Genomic DNA, 14547 nt, shown 5'->3' with positions numbered 1-14547 from the left:
TTTGTGCAGACAGACTGTGGAAAGCCTGCATATATTTTTTTATTTTTTATATAAAGCAGACGTGCACGCATGAGCGAGCACGGCCGACCCGGACGTCTAATTGCCATCAAAAAGGCGCGCAAGTTGGCCGGCGTGCACGTTTTGTACCAGCGAGTATCGGCGGTCCTGTGCCGCATCGAGGAGGTTGAGAAGGGCGGGAGGGAGCATCGCTGCCTCGCTCATCATCATCATCACCATCACCATCATCATCATCATCATCACACGGACTATATCCAGCTTTGCCAACCCAGCCGGAGACAACATTTTGGATTACAACAAGGCGGGCTTGTGGTCACACCTGGCCCGCCAGCACCGCCAGGGACCCGTGCAGCCTGCATCCCTGCATCCCAGACCGGGTAGGTAATGCTTGATTGACGTGCATGCATGCCCAAATCCCAGCCGTCGTCCCTTTTAAAATGTACACATTATTGTGCGTGGGATGCATACATCACATTGTTTTGTGTTCTGACAAAAAAAAAAAAATCCAACAACAATCGTCTGTTTCTGCCTGTGCCAGCCACTTGATTGAGGATGCAGCTTTAAGCTGGCATTGGATTCTAGCCTAGTCTTGGTTATTTACATTCTAACAAAAAAAAAGAAGAAGCATGGCTTCATCAAAATGTAACTTAACAGTGCCTGCACATGTCACAGCTTTAGACACATAAATAATAGTTCAGTCAGTCACATGGGTTCTGGTTAAGCGGCTCACCCCGTAAGCCACGCCCCCAACACCAGGTACCCATTGATTGCTGTGACAAGACTTGTGCACAGAAAGACTGCATAAATCAGCCTTGCAGCATCACCCCCCCTTCCCCACGCCTCCTCTCCCTCTCACCATTAAATTGTCATTAAGATGGTAAAACTGTCCGATTTTATGATACTGACAGATGAAATCAACAATCAATCATATAAACAGGGGAGGGGCTTGCTGAAGCAGCAAAAACTGTAACCAATAGTAAAAGTCTTGCTTTGTCTTACTTTGCATCAATGCATATGAAGCACGGTGCATATATTTATGTGCACGGACAACATCATGTGAGGGGTGACGGATGTTTGCGCACACAAAGAGAAATGGGAATAAAAGGTGAATAAGGGACTGCAGTGCCCTGCTGCAACGTAGCTTCACCTTCATGGCGAATGGGCGCGAGACTAAACAGATGGCATCTCCAAAGGAATCCATCTTGTAAAAGTTGGATGAGATATTCTTGGATGGGCTACCCTCGGATGTACCGGAGCGGAGGCCAGAGAGAGAGAGAGAGAGAGTGAGCCTTGCCTGATTACAGGCGTCTTCGGGAAAAAACAAAATAAATGTTGCACCTCAGCTGCCACGCTGCGGAGTGCTGCTGAATTGATTTACATGCCTTATTCATACATCAATAGATATGCAGGCAGGGGAGATGTGCAGTGGCGAGAAGAGCCGCAGACACAAAGATGCGCGCTCATTAGGCGCTCTGTGTCTTTGCAGCCCGTAGAATAACACTCAGACCGTGGCAAGGTTGGAAAGTGGATTTAAAGGTCCCCTATTCTTTAAAACTGACATTTTAATGACAAAAATGTCATCCATCCAAACATCATTCATCTTCCTTTGTTTGCTCCGTTGTTGAGAGGAGGCTCCCAATTTTTTTCATGACATCAAAAAGGGCTTCACGGTGGCAGAGGGGTTAGTGCATCTGCCTCACAATACGAAGGTCCCTAGTAGTCTTGGGTTCAATCCCGGGCTCGGGATCTTTCTGTGTGGAGTTTGCATGTCCTCCCCGTGACTGCGTGGGTTCCCTCCGGGTACTCCGGCTTCCTCCCACCTCCAAAGACATGCACCTGGGGATAGGTTGATTGGCAACACTAAATTGGCCCTAGTGTGTGGATGTGAGTGTGAATGTTGTCTGTCTATCTGTGTTGGCCCTGCGATGAGGTGGCGACTTGTCTAGGGTGTACCCCGCCTTCCGCCCGATTGTAGCTGAGATAGGCTCCAGCGCCCCCCGCGACCCCAAAGGGAATAAGCGGTAGAAAATGGATGGATGGATGGATGGACATCAAAAACAAAAAAATCTTTCTCTTCTTTGGAAAGGGGTACAAACTGTGGCCCCTGCTAGCAGCTGATTGTCATGACCCTCCATGACAGTTATGGACTCGTGCTGCTATTCCTGTGCTTGGTGTTGTTTCTGTTCCAGCGCTCTTGTTTTTTGGTCTCCATTTCACCTCTGGCCTGACCGCAGCCTCCCGCACCTGTCCCTGATTGGCAATCAGGACACACCTGTCGCTGGTTGCCAATCAGATTGCTTCTTATGCCTGCCCCTGGTTCTCAAGACAGGGGGTTGTTTGTTGTGTAGACCTTTTTGTGGCCTTTCTAGCTACATAAGTTCTCATCCGCGCTCATTAAATGAATTGTATATACCTACCATCTCTGCATTCTGGGATCACGCTTCAAGCTTCCTTTTCACAAACCTGACATTGACATTTGTAATTGTCGTGGCCTAACATGCTCAAAAGTTGCATTGTTTTAAGGCTTCTATTTTTTTAATAACTTGACATTCGCTTGTGATTTTATGGATTTTTAATCCGTGTCGCAAGTGTTTCTTGCAACTCTAACTAAGGGTGTCCAAACGTTTTCCATTAAGGGCCACATACTGAAAAGTCAAAGCTTGCAGGGGGCCATTTTGATATATTATAATTATATGACTTGACACTTTGGCATTGTTTAACACAAGTATTCAACATTGAAACAGTGTTTATTAGGTCCTCATAACACAGCACTTTGTCAGGTTTGTGTTGTAATTACAAAGTGTATTATATATAGTGATTAGCATCATATTTTCAGCTTTTTCGTTTCACGTTACTCATTTCCGAACTTTTTAAAAATGTTTTACTATTATTTGGTTTGATTTTATTTCGACAATACGCTGTGGGCCAACAAAACTCAAACTGTAGGCCACAAAAGGCCCCCGGGCCAAACTTTGGCTAACCCTTCTCTCACCCTAAATCTAACAAAATATGCTTTATTTGCATCTTAAAGGGGAACTGCCCTTTTTTTAAATGTTGCCCATCACTGACAATCCATCCATCCATCCATCTATTCATCCATTCATCTTCTTTTGCTTCTTCGAAGTGGGTTTGCGGGGGCAGCAGCATAAGCAGAGAAGCCCAAACTTCCCTCTCCCCAGCTACTTTGTCCTAAACACCTCCCCAGGGGAGGCGTTCGGAAGAACCGAACCACCTCATCTGGCTCCTCTTGATGCAGAGGAGCAGCGGCTCTGCTTTGAGCTCCTCACTCACAATCTCAATTCAAATTCCATTTTCTGTGCGTTCTAAATGTAAACAAAAAACTGCTGGTAATACAATTTATTCCGCCTACAAAGGCTCCAAAAACCTCCAACCCTTTTTTATTTACATGCTATGAATAGAGGTGGAAAAAAATCGATTCTCCGACGCATCACGAGTAGAACGTGGGTGAGTTTTAAATCAATGAACACATGTCCAAACATCAACTATTTACATATGTTATGTAAAGTAAGGGCGTGGTGGCACGGGGGTTAGTGCATGTGCCTCACAATACAAAGGTCCTGAGTAGTCCTGGGTTCGATCCTGCGCTCGGGAGTTTGCATGTTCTCCCTGTGACTGTGTGGGATATATATATATATGTATATATTATGTAGACATAATATTAGTATTATTAAAACCTATATACATTCATCCATCCATTTTCTACCGCTTATTCCCTTTGGGGTCGCGGGGGGCGCTGGAGCCTATCTCAGCTACAATCGGGCGGAAGGCGGGGTACACCCTGGACAAGTCGCCACCTCATCGCAGGGCCAACACAGATAGACAGACAACATTCACACTCACATCCACACACTAGGGCCAATTTAGTGTTGCCAATCAACTTATCCCCAGGTGCATGTCTTTGGAGGTGGGAGGAAGCCGGAGTACCCGGAGGGAACCCACGCAGTCACGGGGAGAACATGCAAACTCCACACAGAAAGATCCCGAGCCCGGGATTGAACCCAAGACTACTCAGGACCACATTTCAAATATATAATAACAATTTACGATACATCATCAATACACAATATAATAATTAAAGATTTATAAACAATCTAGTTATAACCGAATCGTTGCCCTCGAATCGTAATCGAATCGTGAGGTGCCCCAAAATTCCCCACCTCTAGCTATAAGTACATAATAACAGCCACATTCATGATATTATTTGATATTTACAGTATTTTGGACAAATTAAGCATTACCATAGCTTCTTTCCTGGGCACATGGCAACGGTAGAATTTGTTGCTATGCTCAACATTTCAAAAAAGAACATAACAGTGGCGTGTGGATTTTAAAATTTGACAAAGTCACAACCAACTTTATTAGTGGCTCAAGCTAGCTAGTAGCTGGCTACTCGCTAGTGGTTTTGAGGTGCAGAGTGAGCAAGGCCATGTGTCACTATGCCAGAAAAGTAGTTCTTTGGTGTTAGTTCCTACATAACAATGTCACTTTAGCTTGGTTAATATGCAGGTCATGGCATGTAAATGAAGTATTGTTGGCAGTGTTTGTATTTTTTTTCAAAGTGTTTCTTAGGGGGAATGGATGACTCCCATATAATTGCATTGTTAGCCACTTCATACTAGCAGTCTTTCACTATTTAGAATGCACAGATAAGTGAAAGACGTGTTATCACATGATCAACAATGGGCAAAATTGAAAACTTTAAATGAAACCTTTTTGAACATTGACAACAATTTACCAATCCAATATATTTGCGGGATAAAAAGTGAAAGTTGCAAGAAACTGTTTTAATTTCACTCTGTATTAATAATATAGAAATTTGCTAAAGAAAAAATTATTTATGAACAAATATAAATAATCAATCAATCATTCAATCAATGTTTATTTATATAGCCCTAAATCACAAGTGTCTCAAAGGGCTGCACAAGCCACAACAACATCTGCGGTACAGAGCCCACATAAGGGCAAGGAAAAACTCACAACCCAGTGGGACGTCGATGTGAATGACTATGAGAAACCTTGGAGAGGACCGCATATGTGGGTGACCCCCCCCTCTAGGGGAGACCGAAAGCAATGGACGTCGAGTGGGTCTGACATAATATTGTGAAAGTCCAGTCCATAGTGGATCTAACACAATAGTAAGAGTCCAGTCCATAGTGGGGCCAGCAGGAAACCATCTCGAGCGGAGACGGGTCAGCAGCGCAGAGATGTTCCCAACCGATGCACAGGCGAGCGGTCCACCCTGGGTCCCGACTCTGGACAGCCAGCACTTCATCCATGGCCACCGGACCTGTGTCCCCCCGCCCCCCCTCCACAAGGGAGAGGGGGGCAGAGGAGAAAAGAAAAGAAATGGCAGATCAACTGGTCTAAAAAGGGGTTCTATTTAAAGGCTAGAGTATACAAAATTAGTTTTAAGATGGAACTTAAATGCTTCTACTGAGGTAGCATCTCTAACTGTTACCGGGAGGGCATTCCAGAGTACTGGAGCCCAAATAGAAAACGCTCTATAGCCCGCAGACTTTTTTTGGGTTCTGGGAATCACTAATAAGCCAGAGTTCTTTGAATGCAGATTTCTTGCCGGGACATAAATAAAAAAGAGGGAGAAGCGTCTGACCAAGATGGCACACAAAAATGTAAAATAGACTTTATCTAGCCACAACAAAGGGCACATATTTCTGAAAGTAATAACTAAAAATGATATCACAGCCTTCACATGAGAAAATAACTAAACTTTCACAGTTAAAAATCACTTTTGCTAAAGAGCAGTAATCATAGAAATAATCTTGAAGGACATTACTAAAGAAATAACACCTGTATGCCAGATGTGCAATGAGTACTCTAAAGCAGTGGTCCCCAACCACCGGGCCGCGACCCGGTACCGGTCCGTGGATCGATTGGTACCGGACCGCACAAGAAATAAAAAAAAAATATATTTTTGTATTTTTTAGTTTTAATTTTTTTTATTAAATCAACATAAAAAACACAAGATACACTTACAATTAGTGCACCACTCATTCACACAAAAGGGTTGTTTCTTTCTGTTATTAATATTCTGGTTCCTACATTATATCTCAATATAGATCAATACAGTCTGCAGGGATACAGTCCGTAAGTACGCATGATTGTATTTTTTATGACAAAAAAACCCCCCCAAAAAACAACAACATAATTTTCAAGCGTTGATCGGTCCACAGTTACAAAAAGGTTGGGGACCACTAGTCTAAAGTATCTTAATTTCAAGTATTTTCCCTTTAAAAGATGTACCAACGTAAACATTTGTGTTTGATCATTTAGTTTTTCTTTAGCGAATAAGCTAACCTGGCATGATGTTGCTGTAAGGATGTAACTGTAATGTTAGCACTCCAGCTCACAAACAAACGTTTATGTCCCCTATCCCACTCTAATATATATGGCCTCAATGACGTTGGACAAGAGTTTCAGTATTGTGTGAAAAAATTTAACAATAGTTATTAAACACACACACACACACACACAGACACAGACACACACACAAAACACACACACACAAAACACACACACACACACACACACACACACACACACACACACACACACACACACACACACACACACACACACACACACACACACACACACACACACACACACACACACACGCACACACACACACACACACACACACACACACACACAAAACTGCATGTCCCAAATCAGGATTTTACTTAAAGCACTTTTAAATTCCAGCTTTTCTTTTTGGAAACACACTTCCAATTATGGGACACATATTGTGAGACTTATTTGATATGGGATTTTTTTTTTCATTCTATTGTGAGTCACAGTATGTTAAAACCAATTGTTAAACTTGCTGGGTCCCCTGCTGGGGTTTCTCACACACATGCAAATGTGCCACTACACCACTGAAAAAACCCAAATATGATGTGGAGGAAAATGTTTTAACAACTTAATTACAATAATGCTATCGGCTACATAATCGTTCACGAGGCTCGCAAACATATTAACGGACTATATTACTAACTGGTCCATTGCCAAACATGGTCGGCACTGATCCAAAAATACAAACCCCGTTTCCATATGAGTTGGGAAATTGTGTTAGATGTAAATATAAACGGAATACAATGATTTGCGAATCATTTTCAACCCATATTCAGTTGAATATGCTACAAAGACAACATATTTGATGTTCAAACTGATAAACATTTTTTTTTGCAAATAATCATTAACTTTAGAATTTGATGCCAACAACACGTGACAAAGAAGTTGGGAAAAGTGGCAATAAATACTGATAAAGTTGATGAATGCTCATCAAACACTTATTTGGAACATCCCACAGGTGAACAGGAAAATTGGGAACAGGTGGGTGCCATGATTGGGTATAAAAGTAGATTCCATGAAATGCTCAGTCATTCACAAACAAGGATGGGGCGAGGGTCACCACTTTGTCAACAAATGCGTGAGCAAATTGTTGAACAGTTTAAGAAAAACGTTTCTCAACCAGCTATTGCAAGGAATTTAAGGATTTCATCATCTACGGTCCGTAATATCATCAAAGGGTTCAGAGAATCTGGAGAAATCACTGCACGTAAGCAGCTAAGCCCGTGATCTTCGATCCCTCAGGCTGTACTGCATCAACAAGCGACATCAGTGTGTAAAGGATATCACCACATGGGCTCAGGAACACTTCAGAAACCCACTGTCAGTAACTACAGTTGGTCGCTACATCTGTAAGTGCAAGTTAAAAGTCTCCTATGCAAGGCAAAAAACGTTTATCAACAACACCCAGAAACGCCGTCAGCTTTGCTGGGCCTGAGCTCATCTAAGATGGACTGATACAAAGTGGAAAAGTGTTCTGTGGTCTGACAAGTCCACATTTCACATTGTTTTTGGAAACTGTGGACGTTGTGTCCTCCGGACCAAAGAGGAAAAGAACCATCCGGATTGTTATAGGCGCAAAGTTGAAAAGCCAGCATGTGTGATGGTATGGGGGTGTATTAGTGCCCAAGACATGGGTAACTTACACATCTGTGAAGGGGCCATTAATGCTGAAAGGTACATACAGGTTTTGGAGCAACATATGTTGCCATCCAAGCAACGTTACCATGGACGCCCCTGCTTATTTCAGCAAGACAATGCCAAGCCACGCCACGTGTTACATCAACGTGGCTTCATAGTAAAAGAGTGCGAGTACTAGACTGGCCTGCCTGTAGTCCAGACCTGTCTCCCATTGAAAATGTGTGGCGCATTATGAAGCCTAAAATACCACAACGGAGACCCCCGGACTGTTGAACAACTTAAGCTGTACATCAAGCAAGAATGGGAAAGAATTCCACCTGAGAAGCTTAAAAAATGTGTCTCCTCAGTTCCCAAACGTTTACGGAGTGTTGTTAAAAGAAAAGGTGTTGTAACACAGTGGCGGACATGCCCTTTCCCAACTACTTTGGCACGTGTTGCAGCCATGAAATTCTAAGTTAATTATTATTTGCCAAAAATTTGAACATCAAATATGTTGTCTTTGTAGTGCATTCAATTGAATATGGGTTGAAAAGGATTTGCAAATTATTGTATTCCGTTTATATTTACATCCAACACAATTTCCCAACTCAAATGGAAACAGGGTTTGTAAGTAGTTTTTAGGAGGATCATTATTTGTGATGGTATTGTCTCACCTTAGAAGGCTAAGATAGCTGCACAACACATTTCTAACCTACTGTTATTACTTACTGTTTCATTGTTTCCTCCATTGCTACAAATAGTAGTCACCGAGCCCGCCATTAAACAAAGTTTTTCCGGAAAATCCATCTTTTTGTGAAGGTGTGTGGTTGTTGCAGCGCACACACGCTCAAAACGACTTCACGGATATAGGCACAATGCCAGGAATCATAAAAAGTTAAAAGTAAGGCACTTTTTACTTAATAAATAAATGATAAATGGGTTGTACTTGTATAGCGCTTTTCTACCTTCAAGGTACTCAAAGCGCTTTGACACTACTTCCACATTTACCCATTCACACACACATTCACACACTGATGGAGGGAGCTGCCATGCAAGGCGCTAACCAGCACCCATCAGGAGCAAGGGTGAAGTGTCTTGCTCAGGACACAACAGACATGACGAGGTTGGTACTAGGCTTCAAATGTGTCATGTCTGTGTGATCATGTTTTGTTTTAGTAATGTTCGGTTTTGTTTTTGGACTATTTGTGCACTCTTTTTTTGTCACCATGACGACCGATTAGTTGCACCTGTTTTCACGTTCGGTCTCACACACCTGTTGTCAATCATGTTTGTAGTATTTAAGTCCATTGTTTTCAGTTAGTCTGCCTGGCAACATCACCCGTTATCATCACTCTGCTTCATGCCTTGTTCACAGTCCCATGCCAAGTAAGTTTTTGTTTCATGTTTATAGCTTTTTGCCTTTGTGCAAGTCTTTTGTTTTCATTAGCCAAGTTTTGTACCTCCGCCCTTGTGCGCGCCTTTTGTTTGATTCCTTTTTTGAACGTTAACAATAAATATGTACTCACATTCACGCCTTGCCCGCGCCAACTTTCCGTTGCCTTCCGGGAAAACAAACCCCAAGGACCAAGTCCTGACAAGATGAGACTGAAAGTAGGTGTAGTGACTTGTGCTGGTTAAAGTAAACAAACTGAAGATAATTTTTCTTCATTGGGTTTCATCGTGGAGAAGATGTCGTGGCACAGCCGAAGTTACATGAATTAAAATAGGCTGACTTGTGCAAAGATGTTTTGTTAAATCTCTACCTTATAGGGATAATCCACTGACGTCACACTTGAACAAAATTCCAAGCGACCGTTTGGAGGAAGTAGAAAGAAAGGCATGATTGTTTTATAAATATCTTTGATGCTTTCACGGTTTGATTTCAAATTGTCAAGGCTTATGCAGATCCCAAATACACATAAGCAGGTACTATCAGATAAAAAAGTTTTTTTTGCAAAGTAGGGCCCCTTTAATGGTGCACATGTTTGTGCTCAACAGCTTTGTTTATTACAGCCTTGCATAAAAACATTTAAATTAATTCAATCAATATCAGATGATTGATGTGCTTGGTAATCAGCAATGCAGTAAGTGAGGTTATACGTAGGGAGAACGTAAGCAATAAATTGGGGCTTACTTTTAATAATGCCCAGCTTGCAAGGCCCTCACGTACTTAGCAATTTACACTCTGTTGTTACAAGGGAATATATCCACTCTCCTTTCAATTGGGTGTGAATGCATCACAAGTCTACTTAGACACTTGGCTTATTGATGATATTGATTTTTGACTGATGTCCAAATCACTTTATCCTGATCTTTGACTCATTCAGCCGTTTGTCAACAATACAGACAAGGCAAAGGCGCTTGGAAGTTTTAGCAAGGACACAATTCCACTTACACGTATGCTTGAAACCTCTTTACACTTACCTTTATTGTCAGTTTTTCTGTAAAATAACCAAACTATACATATGATGGAACAGTTTAAACCTGGCAAGTTGGCCACTTTCTGTCAGAAGGTTTCTTTCACACTGGGAATATGTGAACTTCTTGTCAGTAATACATGTCAGCAGAGCCAACTCAACTGGCCTTTGTAACCAGGACTACTAAAACATGGCTGTTTTTAGTGACTCCTATTATCAATCCATCAATCCGTTCATCCATCCATCATCCATCCTGTTTAGGCATAGGTAGCTGGAGCATATTCTAGCTAATTGAATACAACATACAGTAGACCAGGGGTTCTTAACCTTTTTGACTTTGGTGGCCAACCTTTTTACTACAATGGGGCTGGGAGCCCACACAAATATTAACTATTGACACTTTTCATTGTATCTGATAATTATATCTAACCTACTTACTAACCAGGTGTTAATCACAAAGATTATAATCAACGCTTAGGTCAGGCTGATTGCAAAAATAAATACTAATCAAATATACTGCAGAAGAAGGGACTCATAAAAACTGATGAAAAATAAATGTACATACAATTATGTTGAAGTAAAATAAAATAAAAAAATAGTATACATATATGTATATATATTTGTATACATACACACAGCTTCACTGCTTTAGTCATATTTTTTGTGCTCAAGAAACTCCTCTATGACTTTAGTCCCATACTTATACTGTTTGTTTGATATTGTCATTACTGCCACAAGTAACACGGCCCAACAATAGGCCCCCGTCCCTATGGTTAAGAAACCCTGACCATCCATTTATTTTCTACTGCTTGTCCCTCTCGGGGTCATATTGACAAATTAAGAGTGTTATTAAAAAATATTTGCTTGTTTTGTTCCAGCCAAAGCAGATATTTACCTAACTTTTAATCAACAATGTCTGAGTTTGTTTGGGGAATTTTATGGACCTTTTGTGAGGGTCACCTAATGTTCATATTTGTTCTGGAATGTTTCTTTCCCATTCTACACACTGCACCTGGCACTGTTCTTGTCTTCATGCGTGTCTCAAGTGACATACATGAGTATGACAAAGTTTTAAAATTAGTTGCCATGCTTGGACATAGGGCTGGGCGATATATCGATATACGCGATATATCGCGATATATATAGAAAATGACTATATCGTGATATCGAGTAAACGTTCTCACGCAGTTGCTTTTAGCTGCGGGCATTACACTACATGCTCTCCTCGCTCTTTCCTGTCTCTCCTTCTCACAGACAGCAAGCGCACCTTCTTACACACGTCACATACTGTCACGTCATACGTCACATACGTATACGCCCTCCCCGAGCAGAGAGATAGCAGCATGGCTAACGTTAGCTGTGATGCTAGCGGAGTGGTGCGAGTGGTGATATGAGAGAAAGAAGGTGCAAATCTGGTAACAAATGGAGGAATAATTCATTCCCAAGAAAAACAGCAGGGGTCCATCGTCTGGCGGTGGTTTGGCTTCAAGTGGGAATATGTCGAACAGACAACCGTAATTTGTCAAGTGTGGGGCAAAAGCGTTGCTATAAAAAGTAGCATTACTGCTATAACAAACAGTTCAGGGTGTCCCAAGTAACCGGAGTGTGTTAAGTAAGGAGGAGGAGTTTTGTCCTTCCAGAGTTGCCGTAGGGCTGTGACGTAGGGTGTGTGTGGCTGTGGAAGGAGGTGTGTGATGTTGACATTAAAGAGGCGGTGGCTACCGAACCTGCTCTAATGTCTCCCGTTTATTATTTTATTAGGTAAGTACACTGTATAGGCGAACCCAGGACACTCGGCTACACTGCTAATATGTAGCATCATTTGAAAAGTCACCCGCTAGACAATGAAGAGTGCTTACTCCGCACGTCAATATCTCCATTCGGTGCCACACGTCCACACCATCAAAATGCCGAGGCAAACATTTCCAGATCAACACCGTATGAAAAAAATAGTGATTTTGTTAGTTGTGATTTCTTTCTCTGCATGAAAGTTTAAAAGTAGCATATATTAATGCAGTATGAAGAAGAATGTTTTAATGTAGACACATAGAATCATCGTACTGCTGTGATTATATGCATCAAGTGTTCATTCAAGGCTAAGGCAAAATATCGAGATATATATCGTGTATCGCAATATGGCCTTAAAATATCGCGATATTAAAAAAAAGCCATATCGCCCAGCCCTACACACTTGAATGCATACTACACAGCAGTGACGTGCGGTGAGGTTCATGGCTGGTGAGGCACTGACTTCATCACAGTCAGATTTACAAACATATGAACCCTAAAGAGTATCTTATTCACCATTTGATTGGCAGCAGTTAACAGGTTATGTTTAAAAGCTCATACCAGCATTCTTCCCTGCTTGGCACTCAGCATCAAGGGTTGGAATTGGGGGTTAAATCACCAAAAATGATTCCCGGGCGTGGCGCCGCTGCTGCCCACTGCTCCCCTCACCTCCCAGGGGGTGATCAAGGGATGGGTCAAATGCAGAGGACAAATTTCACCACACCTAGTGTGTGTGACAATCATTGGTACTTTAACTTAACTTTAACTTTACACATACAAACTGTAGCACACAAAAAAGCACATTTAATTAAAAAAACGTTATTATGGTCTTACCTTTACTTATAAATGCGGGAACAGTGGTGTTTGTGTTGGAGGAGTTGTGAATGAATGAAATATGAAATCCGTGCTGCAGTCTGCAGGTGTACCTAATGTTGTGTCCCTGCAGTCGTTCACGGCTCCTCTGACGCGAGCATTGTTGTTTTTGCACTTTTTGGCTTCTTGTTAAGTGACTTTTTTTGGGTGGATTCGGTCTTGCACGTGGAGGGTTTGGGTGTGGGCTTTGGTTGGTGTGGCGCTCACGTCGGGGGGTGCATTCTGCTGCGGGGGTGCATTAACCGGCACCAGGAGGCGGGATTACTGCGAGCCTCACACAGTGCGTCTTCGCAGCAGTTTTATGATTGCTCAGCACAAGAAATACTTTACACACATACAGTTGTTGACAAAATACACTGTACATTATATACCTCAGCTAACTAAACTATGGAAATGTATAATATAGTTCATATAGCAATATGGTCTCATTGCACAGCAGGCCAGCAGTTAGCCGAGTCCGCAATCCATGTTGAGGCACAACTGAGTGACGTGCCTCAACTGGCTGCTGATCACCGCACCGTCTCTTCTCAGTATTTGAACGGCAAATGTGAAAATTCAGCGATTTTGAATAAAAATAATCTAAAACTCGTGAAGTTAAATGGAAAATAACTTTATAGTATAATCACTGAATACATATAACAATTTAATTTTTTTTTTTTCTTTTTACATTTTTTTTCTTTCCATGATGGCAGGTGAGGCCCTGCCTCACCTGCCATCATTGAAAGTGACCGCACGTCACTGCTACACAGTAACTCTATGGTACCTCGGTTAATGTCGATAATATGTTTCAAAAGTGACGTTGTTAGTCAAAACATACTTTACCCGAAGCAAGTTTTCTTATGGGAAAAACTATTTGATGGCCATTGCCAATTAATGGCTTTTAATGTCAATCACAAAAGCCAATCCCTTCTGGCTGACACTGTATTTATTTTTAGTCCCCTAGCAGCTAATTATCTGTCTGAGACTGTCTCCATACACAATGTGGAGCCACTCCCCTAAGTTATTAATCACCTCCATCCATTCATCCATTTTCTATCGCTTATTCCCTTCGTGGTCGCGGGGGGCGCTGGAGCCTATCTCAGCTACAACCGGGCGGAAGGCGGTGTACACCCTGGACAAGTCGCCACCTCATCACAGGGCCAACATAGATAGACAGACAACATTCACACTCACTTTCACACACTGGGCCAATTTAGTGGTGCCAATCAACCTATCCCCAGGTGCATGTCTTTGGAGGTGGGAGGAAGCCAGAGCGGCAAATAAACTGCATTTCTTAGTATCTTGATGATCATGATCATGTATTATTATCACTGGAAGAGTGAAGGCTGAACATGTTGCACACAAGAGCAAGCCAGTAGCAGGCATGCTAATAGCTAAGCTAACTGCTAAGCTTGTGTGTGTCAGCATTTTTGTACATGGCACATACATTAACCCCTGATTT

At 42.1% G+C, this 14547-nt stretch overlaps 1 protein-coding gene across 1 annotated transcript in view; it reads left to right on the top strand.

Moving 5' to 3' along the window:
- The first annotated feature begins 31 nt into the window (after positions 1-31).
- flrt1a (fibronectin leucine rich transmembrane protein 1a) overlaps positions 32-14547 on the top strand; it is a 181279-nt gene continuing 166763 nt past the window's right edge. The window contains exon 1 of the mRNA XM_061963362.2: positions 32-395. The gene's annotated coding sequence lies outside the window, so the exon portion shown is untranslated. The remainder of the gene's footprint in view (positions 396-14547) is intronic.

Source organism: Nerophis lumbriciformis, linkage group LG09 (genome assembly GCF_033978685.3).
Source record: "Nerophis lumbriciformis linkage group LG09, RoL_Nlum_v2.1, whole genome shotgun sequence".
In the NCBI taxonomy this organism is placed as follows: Eukaryota; Metazoa; Chordata; class Actinopteri; order Syngnathiformes; family Syngnathidae; genus Nerophis; species Nerophis lumbriciformis.
Note: the sequence above shows the minus strand (reverse complement) of the source record. Positions and strands in the feature narration are given on the sequence as shown.